This window comes from Bolinopsis microptera, chromosome 11, assembly GCF_026151205.1.
Source record: "Bolinopsis microptera isolate Bmic1 chromosome 11, MBARI_Bmic_1.0, whole genome shotgun sequence".
Classification (NCBI taxonomy): Eukaryota; Metazoa; Ctenophora; class Tentaculata; order Lobata; family Bolinopsidae; genus Bolinopsis; species Bolinopsis microptera.
In genome coordinates, this window is record NC_087082.1 from 11,836,173 (window position 1) to 11,849,230 (window position 13,058).

A 13,058-nucleotide genomic window follows, 5' to 3' on the forward strand; every position below is an offset into this window, starting at 1 on the left:
ACATTAATACATAGAATGCTAAACATGGATCATTTTTAAAACGTCCTGCACCTTCACCATCAGCTGATCCTAGCACTAGTTTGCTGGCTCCTAAAAAGCCAAACGTTTCCGCTAAATAAGGATATATTTTGACTGCATCTTGAGCTCAGGAATTTAGTTCTTCCCTTTAATCTTTATGAAAGGAAAGCTGTTCTGCAAACCGTGCAATGTTGTCATAGACCATCGTCGCATATTACTCTTTTATCATAAACGGAAAATCATCAGAATAGAAGAATAAAATTCACAAAAAGCTTCTCTCAGATTTCCTTGACCTAAATTTCACAATTTTGACTGAATTTCTGACCAATGACCAATCAGTGAGGTCAGTATGAGTGACACAAGTCACCATCGAGGTACTGGAAGCTGCTTATCCGGAGAAAACTTTGATGAAAGGAAAATTATGGAAATGTCCTACATTTTCAGATATATATCACCTTTCCTCGATCCAAATGTCACTGTTTTGACTGAATTTTTCTTCAATTACCAATAAGTGAGTTCACTATGGATGACACGATTGAGGTCTTAACTTGACACCTTGATACCCAAAGAAAGCTTTTATAAACGGAAAATCATCAGAATAGAAGGAAACATTTTGGATTATTATTGAAAAATAGCTTTTCTGTGGTTTCCTTGATCAAAATTCCTTGATCAAAATTGATCAAAAGGAAACATTTTGGATTATTATTGAATAATAGCTTTTCTGTGGTTTCCTTGATCAAAATTTCACAGTTTAGAGTGAATTTTTGACCAGTGACCAATCAGTGAACTAGTGAAGTTAGTGTAGGTGATACAAGTCATGATCGAGGTACTGAAACCTGAATATTGGGAGAAAACTTTGATGAAAGGAAAATCATGAAAATGATATCATCTTTCCTCGATCCAAATTTCACTGTTTTGACTGTTTAGCTTGTCCATTGTTAATGGACTAATCCGGCGCGCTAGTTCACAGAGCTTTGCTTTCTGTTTTCTGTTTTGAAAAGAAGGCACCCAATACTTTGAAGAAATTTGAACGTATATCATTCATCTACTTGCTTAACTCACCCTATAACAGAGATTGGCATGCCGAGAAAATGTATTCTTGCACAAACATTGAACAAAAACCATGAAAAACCTTACTGGGCCACGCTCAGCCTAGCCTGTCATTCCGTCTAATCTCTATACGGTTTATGTTTATAAACATGATAGCCTGAGGTCCCCAGGTAAGAAAAACCCTTCTAATACCCTCAAATATATTGCACAAGACCACTATGATAGATTCCACCTTAAGTATATCAAGTGGTCCTTGTCTAATCTAAAGCATCAATCATAGGTTGCTGGGGCAATAGTGGGTGCCATCCGCTATTCTTTGAAGCCTGAACTTGCATTAAATTTCTATAAGTAAGTACGGTAAGTAAGTAAAAAAATTATGACATAACATCATCACACATGTCTACAAAGTATCAAATCACTATTATGGACAAAATATAAATATCTTACCACCAAAATTAATAAATTATTAACTACAACTTTATTTTTTTTAAAGTTCAAAAAGCATCCCCAAAAGATAACCCTATTCATACTTCCCAGTGGAATAAAGATTTATAAATCGCTTTATTGCCACAAAAGGGTGGAAATAAAGATAATCATTATGCTTCTCTTTATTACTAACATAGCTAGGTCCTTCAATTCTCCCTAATACTTCGTTTGAAACATTCCAAAAATGTGAATCATTAGAAATATCCTTAGCAATCATATCTTTTTTAAACCCTTCTAATTTAATCTTAAAACTTAAAACAGTCACCGAGTTCTTAACATCTGGAGGAAGTTTGTTCCAGTAAGGAATAACTCGCTCTGGAAGAAATGAACTTTGGAGATTCCTAATCTTTGCCATACTCTTACAACATCTGTTGGATGATACAAGATTAAGACCAGATCTGCTCACTTTGAACAAATCTGAGCCGTACTCGGTCAAACTATTAATAACCTTAAAAGCTTCAATAAGGTCCCCACGTATTCGCCGCTCTGCCAGCGTTGTCAAATTGAGAATTTCCAGTCTACGGCTGTAAGGAAGAGTACCCACCTCATTAATAAGACGGGTAAACCGCCTCTGGACGCTCTCCAGCTCCAAAACAATCCCCCAACTTCCATGAGCCGCAACTGGATTCCACAATTGGACACAATACTCTAGATGAGGGCTTATTAAAGCTTTATAGATGGTTATCATAACTCCTTTTTCCCTTATTACTAAATTTCTTATAATCCAACATATCATACGATTTGCTTTAGAAATGCATGCTTTTATCTGCTCATTCCAAAGCAAGGAGTTATGGGTAATAACCCCCAAGTCTTTTTCCTGAGCAGATGCTTCAAGTTCTACACCATTAACAAAACAATTTAAGTTAGGATTACTATTAAGATTAACATGAACTACTTTACATTTGGCAGGATTGAACTTTAAAAGCCAAATACTCTCCCAAACTTCCAATTCTGCAATGTCTATAGTCGCCTTGAAACCACCGAAAAGAGTAACTCTCATTATATAATGCTGGGTCTTTCTTGATATACCAACATCTCCATGCTTCTCACCAAATACAACTTCCCCCACTCATCTTCCTCAAAATATAAGATCTCTCACTCGATTTTATAAATTTTTCTAAAAGGGCCCCCCAGCAGTTGAAATTGACTTAAATCGATGTATTTTCGAACGCTGATCCTCAACCACCCCCATGAAATGCTCCTCTGGTGAGATATTGGCAAAAATGTCTTTATCTGCATGTGATGTGACCGTATAAGGAAGTTATTGTAGGTTAATACTTTATCCCACTGTGAGCTCTTTACTTCAGTTGTGACATGATAGCCTGAGGTCCCCAGGTAATTTATCCAGAGCCCTAATTGCGCTTGCAGTGGCGCGCAAGCACATAGTAAGGTATAAAAGGGTTAGGGTTTCAGCATATGTTTATTGTTTTTGATAGGTATTGGGTTATATTATGATACCAACACGTTTCTTTATATAAGTAAAATACAATTTTAAGTAAAATACAATTTTTATTTTCCACAGAAGAATCAATACATATTGAATTATAAATATCCGATAATTCCATTAATAATCATTAAAAGTTGCTTTGTCATTTGTAAAATCAAAAACGAAAAGCCCCACGCTGAACGCGCGCGGCATTTTTTCTGCAGCTAACATCAAAGCCGCCGCGCGCGCCCAGCGCTGGGGTGCATTCTCATTAACAATTAAACTTGGTCAAAGATATTTATATACAATTCCTAAATTAAATCAATAATCATGTTAATATGAGTATTCAACACTACTCGACAACAAATATTTGCCGGCCCATCAACGATTCAGTCGCCGAAACAAAAATCAAATGTTTGCTTTTTCGTTTCGGGGACTGTTTGAACTCAGTACCATATCCGACTAATCACACTTTATAATGGTTAAAATACAAAGTAAAAAGATTTTCCTCGATGGGCCGGCATTCGCAACCGCGAAACGTTTTGAGTACGACAAACGATGACACCACCACCAGCCGTTAATTGATAAGTCCATGGGTGACGGGATAAAGTTAAAGTAAGATGTGTAATTTCATATTGCCTATCACCTATCACCTAAGTTACTTTGCACATACTGCTTCTAGTTACACGATAGCGATCTCAGTTCCCAATAACGTGTGACCCAACAGAGGGGATTGTGGAAGGACACGTACATTTTTCATTAACACGTGCCCTGATTACCCCCTCCGTTGAGCTACTATACGGGGAACGTTGACCGCCAGTCTGTAGTCAGATCGTTAATAAATTATACTTTAAAATTGGTTGCCGGGTGATGGTGTCAGTGAGAGACGTTAAGTTAGGTGAACATTGGTACAAAAATATAATAATCTAGCAGTTTATCTCAAAGTTAAAATCACTATTTGTTAAAGTATACAAACAGTTCTATTCAAAAGAACAAAGTCCGAGAGCAGAGAGAAGATTTGGAGACTATACACGCATATGTGGGGTTTAAATTTGGTATTAGTAATTTTAGGGTTCGACCGAAAATGTTGGCCTCCAAATTGTGGAATAGCATACATAAACGGATTCTAAATGAGAATGGGGAAATCCTCACTACTTCTGTATCTTTGGTTAAATTACGCTGTAAAAGTATCATCCTGGGATCCCAATCCATCAACAATAATAACACCTGGACTTACCACAACTTTCACATCGCCCCTCACTCAGTCACAGACCAAACCAGTTCATCACTCACTCACCAAATTGCCGACCCAATATCTATTGAAGTGGGGAAAATTTTCTAGACAAATGACGTGTCGATATTATTGCTGCAGTAGATACAAATACCAACATTATTATATTCCCAAACGTTTGAACCATTAAATTAACTAGGAAATTCAATCCTCAACTTAACTTTTACTGTTTTAAACTGAAATGATGATATTAACTTGACTTATTATTTTTTTTTACATACTCCTTCTTAGTGTGATGACTTGGGGTCCATAAATATAACAATACAAGCTGATCATGATAAACCAAAAAGAACAACTGGGTAGTTAGGTAGCCCTGGTGGGTGCATAAACTTTACAGTCTGCTCTCTCCAAGACACAAGATCAGCCTGCTGCGCTTCTCCATTTTACCGTGAAGCCTAATTTCTAGTTTTAGGTTTACTAATCTTAATCTACTTAACAACTCAATAGCTTGAGTCACCATACCCGTAGTATATTCCATAGCAATAGAATTGAAGAACTTTAAAGTTTTTCAAATTGTTGCTTAGGGTGGCGGATTTTGTATCGAATTTTCGAATCAAATACCGTTTTAATGTTTATTTAAAATAAATAAGGATGGTGGAAGTCTTTTCGAAAATGGACTTGACCGAACTAAGAGAATGGCTAATAAACAAACCAATAATTGTCGCTGATCCAGTCTATAAGTGAGCCGGTCCATTGCTCCAACGTTCCTTTCTAATTGACCTGCCAAGCCTTAGGGGTGCACCGTTGTTCCTGTGATCATGTACGCAAAATTTATCAACTGAGGTCACGTGATGGAGCCAGGAGCCCCTAGCGGCCTAATTACCGGTTAACACATACAACCACGAACGTTCGCGTTTGAATCTTGAGTTAAATGGTTGGTTTACTATATGTTAAGTATGATATATTCTTCAGCGTACACTCTACACCTAATATAAAGACATCAGCGGGACATCAGCATTTCCTGCTATAATTATGCGGAAGATTAATTGCCAGAAAACCGAAAGTTTACAACGAGAAATATTATACAACTTTGATAGATGGTAATAATAGATATAATTATACAATTAACTACTTGAAGTAAACGTTAACCTCGACATAGCAATTCATCTCTCGTGAGACTCAAGCGGCATTCTCAAAGCACTCTCGTGGCACTCAAGCAGCATTCTCAAAGCATTCTCAAAGCATTCTCGTGGTACTCAAGCGGCATTTTCAAGGCACTCTCGTGGCACTCAAGCTGCATTCTCAAGGCACTCTCGTGACACTCAAGCAGCATTCTCAAGGTACTCTCGTGGCACTCTATCGGAATTCTCAAAGCACTCTCGTGCCACTCAAATGGCATCATCAAGGCACTCTCGTGCCACTCAAGCGCTATTCTCGTGGCACTCTCGTCACACTCTCGTCACACTCTCGTGGCACTCACGTGACACTCTCATGGCACTCTCGTGGCACTCACGTGACACTCTCATGGCACTCTCGTGGCACTCACGTGACACTCTCATGGCACTCTCGTGGAAATCTCGTGGCACTCTCGTGACACTCTCGTGGCACACTCGTGCCACTCTCGTAGCACTCTCGTGGCACTCTCGTGGCACTCTCGTGGCACTCTCGTGGAACTCTCGTGGCATTCTTGTTGCAGTCTCGTGGCACTCAAGCGTCAATCTCAAGGCACTTAAGCGGTATTCTCAAGGCACTATCGTGGCACTCACGTGGCACTCAAGCAACATTCTCTAGGCACTCAAGCGGCATCCTCAAGGCACTCTCGTGCCACTCAAGCGGCATTTTCAAGGCACTCTCTTGGCATTCAAGCGGCAGTCTCAAGGCACTCATGTGGCACTCTAGCGGCACTATAGCGGCTTTATCAAGGCACTTTCATGGCACTCTCGAGGCACTCTCTTGGCATTCAAGCGGCAGTCTCAATGCACTCATGTGGCACTCTAGCGGCACTATAGCGGCTTTATCAAGGCACTTTCATGGCACTCTCGAGGCACTCTCATGGCACTCTCGTGGCACTCTCGTGGCAATCTCGTGGATCTATCGTGGCACTCTCGTGGCACTCTCGTGGCACTCTCGTGGCACTCTCGTAGCACTCTCGTGGCACTCTCGTGGTACTCTCGTGGCACTCTCGTGGTACTCTCGTGGCACTCTCGTGGCACTCTCGTGGCAATCTCGTGGCACTCTCGTCGCACTCTCGTGGAACTCTCTCGGCACTCTCTTGGCACTCTCGTGGAACTCTCTCGGCACTCTCGTGGTACTCTCGTGGCACTCTCGTGGTACTCTCGTGGCACTCTCGTGGCACTCTCGTGGCACTCTCGTGGAACTCTCTCGGCACTCTCTTGGCACTCTTGTGGAACTCTCTCGGCACTCTCTTGGAACTCTCGTGGCACTCTCGTGACACTCTCGTGGTACTCTCGTGGCACTCTCGTGGCAATCTCGAGGCACTCTCGTTACACTCTCGAGGAACTCTCGTGGCATTCTTGTTGCAGTCTCGTGGCACTTAAGCGTCAATCTCAAGGCACTTAAGCGGCATTCTCAAGGCACTCTCGTGGCACTCACGTGGCACTCAAGCAACATTCTCAAGGCACTCAAGCGGCATCCTCAAGGCACTCTCGTGCCACTCAAGCGGCATCCTCAAGGCATTCTCGTGGCACTCAAGCAGAATTTTCAAGGCACTCTTGAGAATGGCGCTTGAATGTCACGAGAGTGCCTTGAGAGTGCCTTGATAAAGCCGCTTTAGTGCCGCTAGAGTGCCACAAGAGTTTCTTGAGAATACCGCTTGAGAACCACGAGGGTACCTTTAGAAAGCCGCTTGAGTGTCACGAGAGATGAATTGCTTCGTTGAGGTTTAAGTTTACTTGTAGTTAATTGTATAATTACATCTATCATTACCAACATCTTGTTGTTTTGTTGTTGTATAATATTTCTCGTTGTAAACTTTCGGTTTTCTGGCAATTAATCTTCCGCGTAATTATAGCAGGAAAGGCTGACGTCCCGCTGATGTCTTAAGGTGTAGAGTGTACGCTGAAGAATATATCATACTTAACATATATATAATAATATATATAATATAGTAAACCAACCATTTAACTCAAGATTCAAACGCGAACGTTCGTGGTTGTATGTGTTAACCGGTAATTAGGCCGCTAGGGGCTCCTGGCTCCATCACGTGACCTCAGTTGATAAATTTTGCGTACATGATCACAGCTAGGAACAACGGTGCACCCCTAAGGCTTGGCAGGTCAATTAGAAAGGATCGTTGGAGCAATGGACCGGCTCACTTATAGACTGGATCAGCGACAATTATTGGTTTGTTTATTAGCCATTCTCTTAGTTCGGTCAAGTCCATTTTCGAAAAGACTTCCACCATCCTTATTTATTTTAAATAAACATTAAAACGGTATTTGATTCGAAAACTCGATACAAAATCCGCCACCCTATTGTTGCTAAAATTGATTTAAATAAAAATTTGTTGTTTTCTTGAAAATTTGTTGTTTTCTTGAGAGTTAGGGTTGGGATCAAATTAAAGTGTTAGGGTTTCGAATAATCGTTCAGGGTTAGCTAGAGAACAAGTTGAAAAAGTCACGTGACAGTTTTAAATTTTTTGTTTTCTTGAGTCAAGAGTAAAATGATCAAGCATCATCCTAAATAAATTGTAATTGGAATTGTTTTTTATAACTTATATAAAATATTACAAGATTATATATTGCTTTGACACACGCTGCAAACCCTTTTGATCGCGCGTGCACGCTTTGCACGTGCACGAGAGGTGTGCAACGCGAACGTTCTGAAGCAAATATTGCTATGCTATTATGTACAAAATAAATTATTAATACAATATAAATAAACATTAATTTTGAATATAATACTTGCATTTGTGTATTTTTGTATTTTGATCTTTGAATATTTCAGCAAAATAATTTTAAATATGCGCTATGGAAGCGCATGTGTGTCAAAAAAAATAATGATACACATGCGCTTCCTAGGTAGCGTATGTGTGTCAAAAAATTTTTTGATACACATGCGCTAGCAGGTTTATCATGTATATCATTAGGTGGCCCATGTGTGTCATTTTTGTAAAATTGCTGTAAAATCTCTATTTAATATTCTAATCGCTATCTTTATCTATTTATATATGTATTTTATCCTTATCTCTATTTTATCTTTAAACTCCTCTCCGCTCGCCTCGATCCCGTGTGAAACGAGCGCGCCTGCACGCTGCAGTGGCGCGAAAGCACATGGTTAGGTTAAAGCGCGTGTACTGTTGCTGCACAGGCTATAATATATGTTAATTGACGATGTCAATTCATCGCAGCTCGGCGAAGCACAGTAGCGCATTTCACCGATTTAGCGTTGCAAGAAGCATAATCAATAATTGAATGCGCGGCGCGGCACAGTAACGCATCGTGCTACAAGCTATAATATTTATAAACATACTCATTGGAGAATGTTACCTGGGGACCCCAGGCTATTATGTTCATAAACATAATAAAGATTCGGCGGAATAACAGGCTGAGCGCCGCCCAGTAATGGAGAATGGAGCTATGGAGGAATGAAGCTGCCTGCTGCGCGTGCGGTAGAATGACAGGCTGAGCGCCGCCAAGTATTGCATATTGAAGCGGTACGCCGACGCATGACAGGCGAGCTCCTGTGTCCTGGGATCGTGCGCGAAGATCGAAATGCAATTCGTGTATCAAGCCAACTGCCAAGTGCCAACAATGTGTTTATTGTTATAAATGATAATGGACTAACCAGTTTCGGGATACTTCGTAGCATGCAACTAGCAACCTTGCCGCGCATCGATCCAATAATGCTTCTCGTCGTAAGGCCACCTTAGCTTGTTTGTCGTTAGATATAAGCAAAATGCACCCGGCACCCCTGCGGACCTCGCGCGCTGAGCTGCTATGCAAAGCGAAAAAGCAAAAACTCAATGGATGGTTAGTGGTTACCCGTACCGTAATGGGTGCCACATGCCTAGCATGAAATATTTACTTACTTACTTGCACTTAATTTGTGTATTATATGTTCATAATCATATAAATTCGGCGGAATGACAGGCTTGAGGCTGAGCGCGGCCCAGTAAACTTCGCATCGAAAAATTTAAACGAGTAACATCCGTCAACTAATAGTTATATGTAATAATTAAAAACAAACTTTGCTTGTTTACCTGAAATTAGAATTTTATACAATTAATGTAAGATTGAAGTCGCGTTTTTACCAATTTCCCTGCACCATCCGGTAAATTTATTACCCTCAGCCCTTCGTTGTGGGCTGCGCGGTCGTATCGTGGCTTTCGCCACGGTATAGCTAGCGGGGGCGAAATAAAATACAAATGAGGATCGCGACGCGTGACTTGTAGGTTTATAACCTACCAAGACGCGCGCCGAGTTGGACTCGTCGACGGTCCTGATTAATATTTGAAGCAAATATTTTACGACTACAAGTATCACCTGTTAAAGAAAGGATTGGAAATTGAACTCGCCGGTACGTCGACGGATGATGCTTGTCTAAATTTGTTCGAAGTAACACGCGCAACTTTCTTTTCGAAGCGAAATGTCTGTGTTACTGGGCGGCGCTCAGCCTGTGCCTTTTCAATGTCATTCCGCAACCGTTTATCATTTACGAACGAATAAAAACAACGTCAATATTTTACATGTCACAGTTAGCTGGCAGTACGGCCCAGTTAATAAATTGTGCATCGCGCCGATCTAGCAAAAAACATTATTTGATGCGCTGATCAGTCTCTAAGACTAATAATATAAAACATCGTTCCTTTTGTCCGTAATTGCCTGTACTGCGTGAGAATTACAAAATAATTACAGCACATTTACAAAATAAGAATAATGAAAAAGTAAACGTGTTTTCTCGGTTATAATTCATAATTATTTTTAGAATAACGCTTTATTGTTAATGCAATCATAGTGGTCAGCTTGTGACATGGCTATGACGCCTTTTTCTTACATGGTTATGACATGGTTATGACATGGTTATGACATGGTTATGACATGGTTATGACATGGTTATGACATGGTTATGACATGGTTATGACATGGTTATGACATGGTTATGACATGGTTATGACATGGTTATGACATGGTTCTGACATGGTTATGACATGGTTATGACATGGTTATGACATGGTTACAACCAAAACTCCTTCAGACCAATTTTGAACCATTATGAGCACTTTCAGGATACAATTCATTTCCGTTCATTTCCGTTCATTCTATGAACCTGGGTCATTTTGTGCGACCTTCGATGACCTCTTATCTAGGCCTAGCTTATGACACTATCTATCATAGAAAACCGAATTGGGGGTTCCCAGCCCTTACGTAATAAGTCTCAAATTGAAATGACACACATGCGCCACCTATTGATTTACATGATAAACCTGCTAGCGCATGTGTGTCAAAAAAAATAATGATACACATGCGCTTCCTAGGTAGCGCATGTGTGTCAAAAAAAATAATGATACACATGCGCTAGCAGGTTTATCATGTAAATCAATAGGTGGCGCATGTGTGTCATTTCAATTTGAGACTTATTACGTAAGGGCTGAGAACCCCCAATTCGGTTTTCAATGATAGATAGTGTCATAAGCTAGGCCTAAAGACCATCGAAAGTCGCACAAAATGACCCAGGTTCATAGAATGAACGGAAATGAACGGAAATGAATTGTATCCTGAAAGTGCTCATAATGGTTCAAAATTGGTCTGAAGGAGTTTTGGTTGGTCCTACGACCACTCCAGCAAATTTTGGGGACGAAGGGATCCATGGGGCTATAATAATAGCCTCATTATACATTATATATGGCCATGGGGACCCGGGACATCGAAGTATAAGCTGTATTTGAGCGCTGGGAAGAAAACCGAATTAATGCTTCCCAGCACTCAAATACAGTGAATACTACGATGTCCTCATGTCTTCGAAATGGTACCAAAAATCTAAATAGTAATTCCCAAAATTTGCTAGGGTGGTCCTAGGGCCAACCAAACTCTTCAGACCAATTTTGAACCATTATGAGCAATTTTGGGATACAATTCATTTCCATTCATTTCCGTTCATTTCCGTTCATTCTATGAACCTGGGTCATTTTGTGCGACCTTCGATGACCTCTTATCTAGGCCTAGCTTATGACACTATCTATCATAGAAAACCGAATTGGGGGTTCCCAGCCCTTACGTAATAAGTCTCAAATTGAAATGACACACATGCGCCACCTATTGATTTACATGATAAACCTGCTAGCGCATGTGTATCATTATTTTTTTTGACACACATGCGCTACCTAGGAAGCGCATGTGTATCATTATTTTTTTTGACACACATGCGCTAGCAGGTTTATCATGTAAATCAATAGGTGGCGCATGTGTGTCATTTCAATTTGAGACTTATTACGTAAGGGCTGGGAACCCCCAATTCGGTTTTCTATGATAGATAGTGTCATAAGCTAGGCCTAGATAAGAGGTCATCGAAGGTCGCACAAAATGACCCAGGTTCATAGAATGAACGGAAATGAACGGAAATGAATTGTATCCTGAAAGTGCTCATAATGGTTCAAAATTGGTCTGAAGGAGTTTTGGTTGTAACCATGTCATAACCATGTCATAACCATGTCATAACCATGTCAGAACCATGTCATAACCATGTCATAACCATGTCATAACCATGTCATAACCATGTCATAACCATGTCATAACCATGTCATAACCATGTCATAACCATGTCATAACCATGTCATAACCATGTCATAACCATGTCATAACCATGTCATAACCATGTAAGAAAAAGGCGTCATAGCCATGTCACAAGCTGACCACTATGATTGCATTAACAATAAAGCGTTATTCTAAAAATAATTATGAATTATAACCGAGAAAACACGTTTACTTTTTCATTATTCTTATTTTGTAAATGTGCTGTAATTATTTTGTAATTCTCACGCAGTACAGGCAATTACGGACAAAAGAAACGATGTTTTATATTATTAGTCTTAGAAGACTGATCAGCGCATCAAATAATGTTTTTTTGCTAGATCGGCGCGATGCACAATTTATCAACTGGGCCGTACTGCCAGCTAACTGTGACATGTAAAATATTGACGTTGTTTTTATTCGTTCGTAAATGATAAACGGTTGCGGAATGACATTGAAAAGGCACAGGCTGAGCGCCGCCCAGTAACACAGACATTTCGCTTCGAAAAGAAAGTTGCGCGTGTTACTTCGAACAAATTTAGACAAGCATCATCCGTCGACGCACCGGCGAGTTTAATTTCCAATCCTTTCTTTAACAGGTGATACTTGTAGTCGTAAAATATTTGCTTCAAATATTAATCAGGACCGTCGACGAGTCCAACTCGGCGTGCGTCCTGGTAGGTTTTACTGGGCCGCGCTCAGCCTGTCATTCCGCCAAATCTTTATTCGGTGTTATTTATGTTAATGAACATAATAGCCTGGGGTCCTCAGGTAAGGTAGGTTATAAACCTACAAGTCACGCGTCGCGATCCTCATTTGTATTTCATTTCGCCCCCGCTATACCGTGGCGAAAGCCACGATACGACCGCGCAGCCCACAACGAAGGGCTGAGGGTAATAAATTTACCGGATGGTGCAGGGAAATTGGTTAAAAAACGACTTCAATCTTACATTAATTGTATAAAATTCTAATTTCAGGTAAACAAGCAAAGTTTGTTTTTAATTATTACATATAACTATTAGTTGACGGATGTTACTCGTTTAAATTTTTCGATGCGAAGTTTACTGGGCCGCGCTCAGCCTCAAGCCTGTCATTCCGC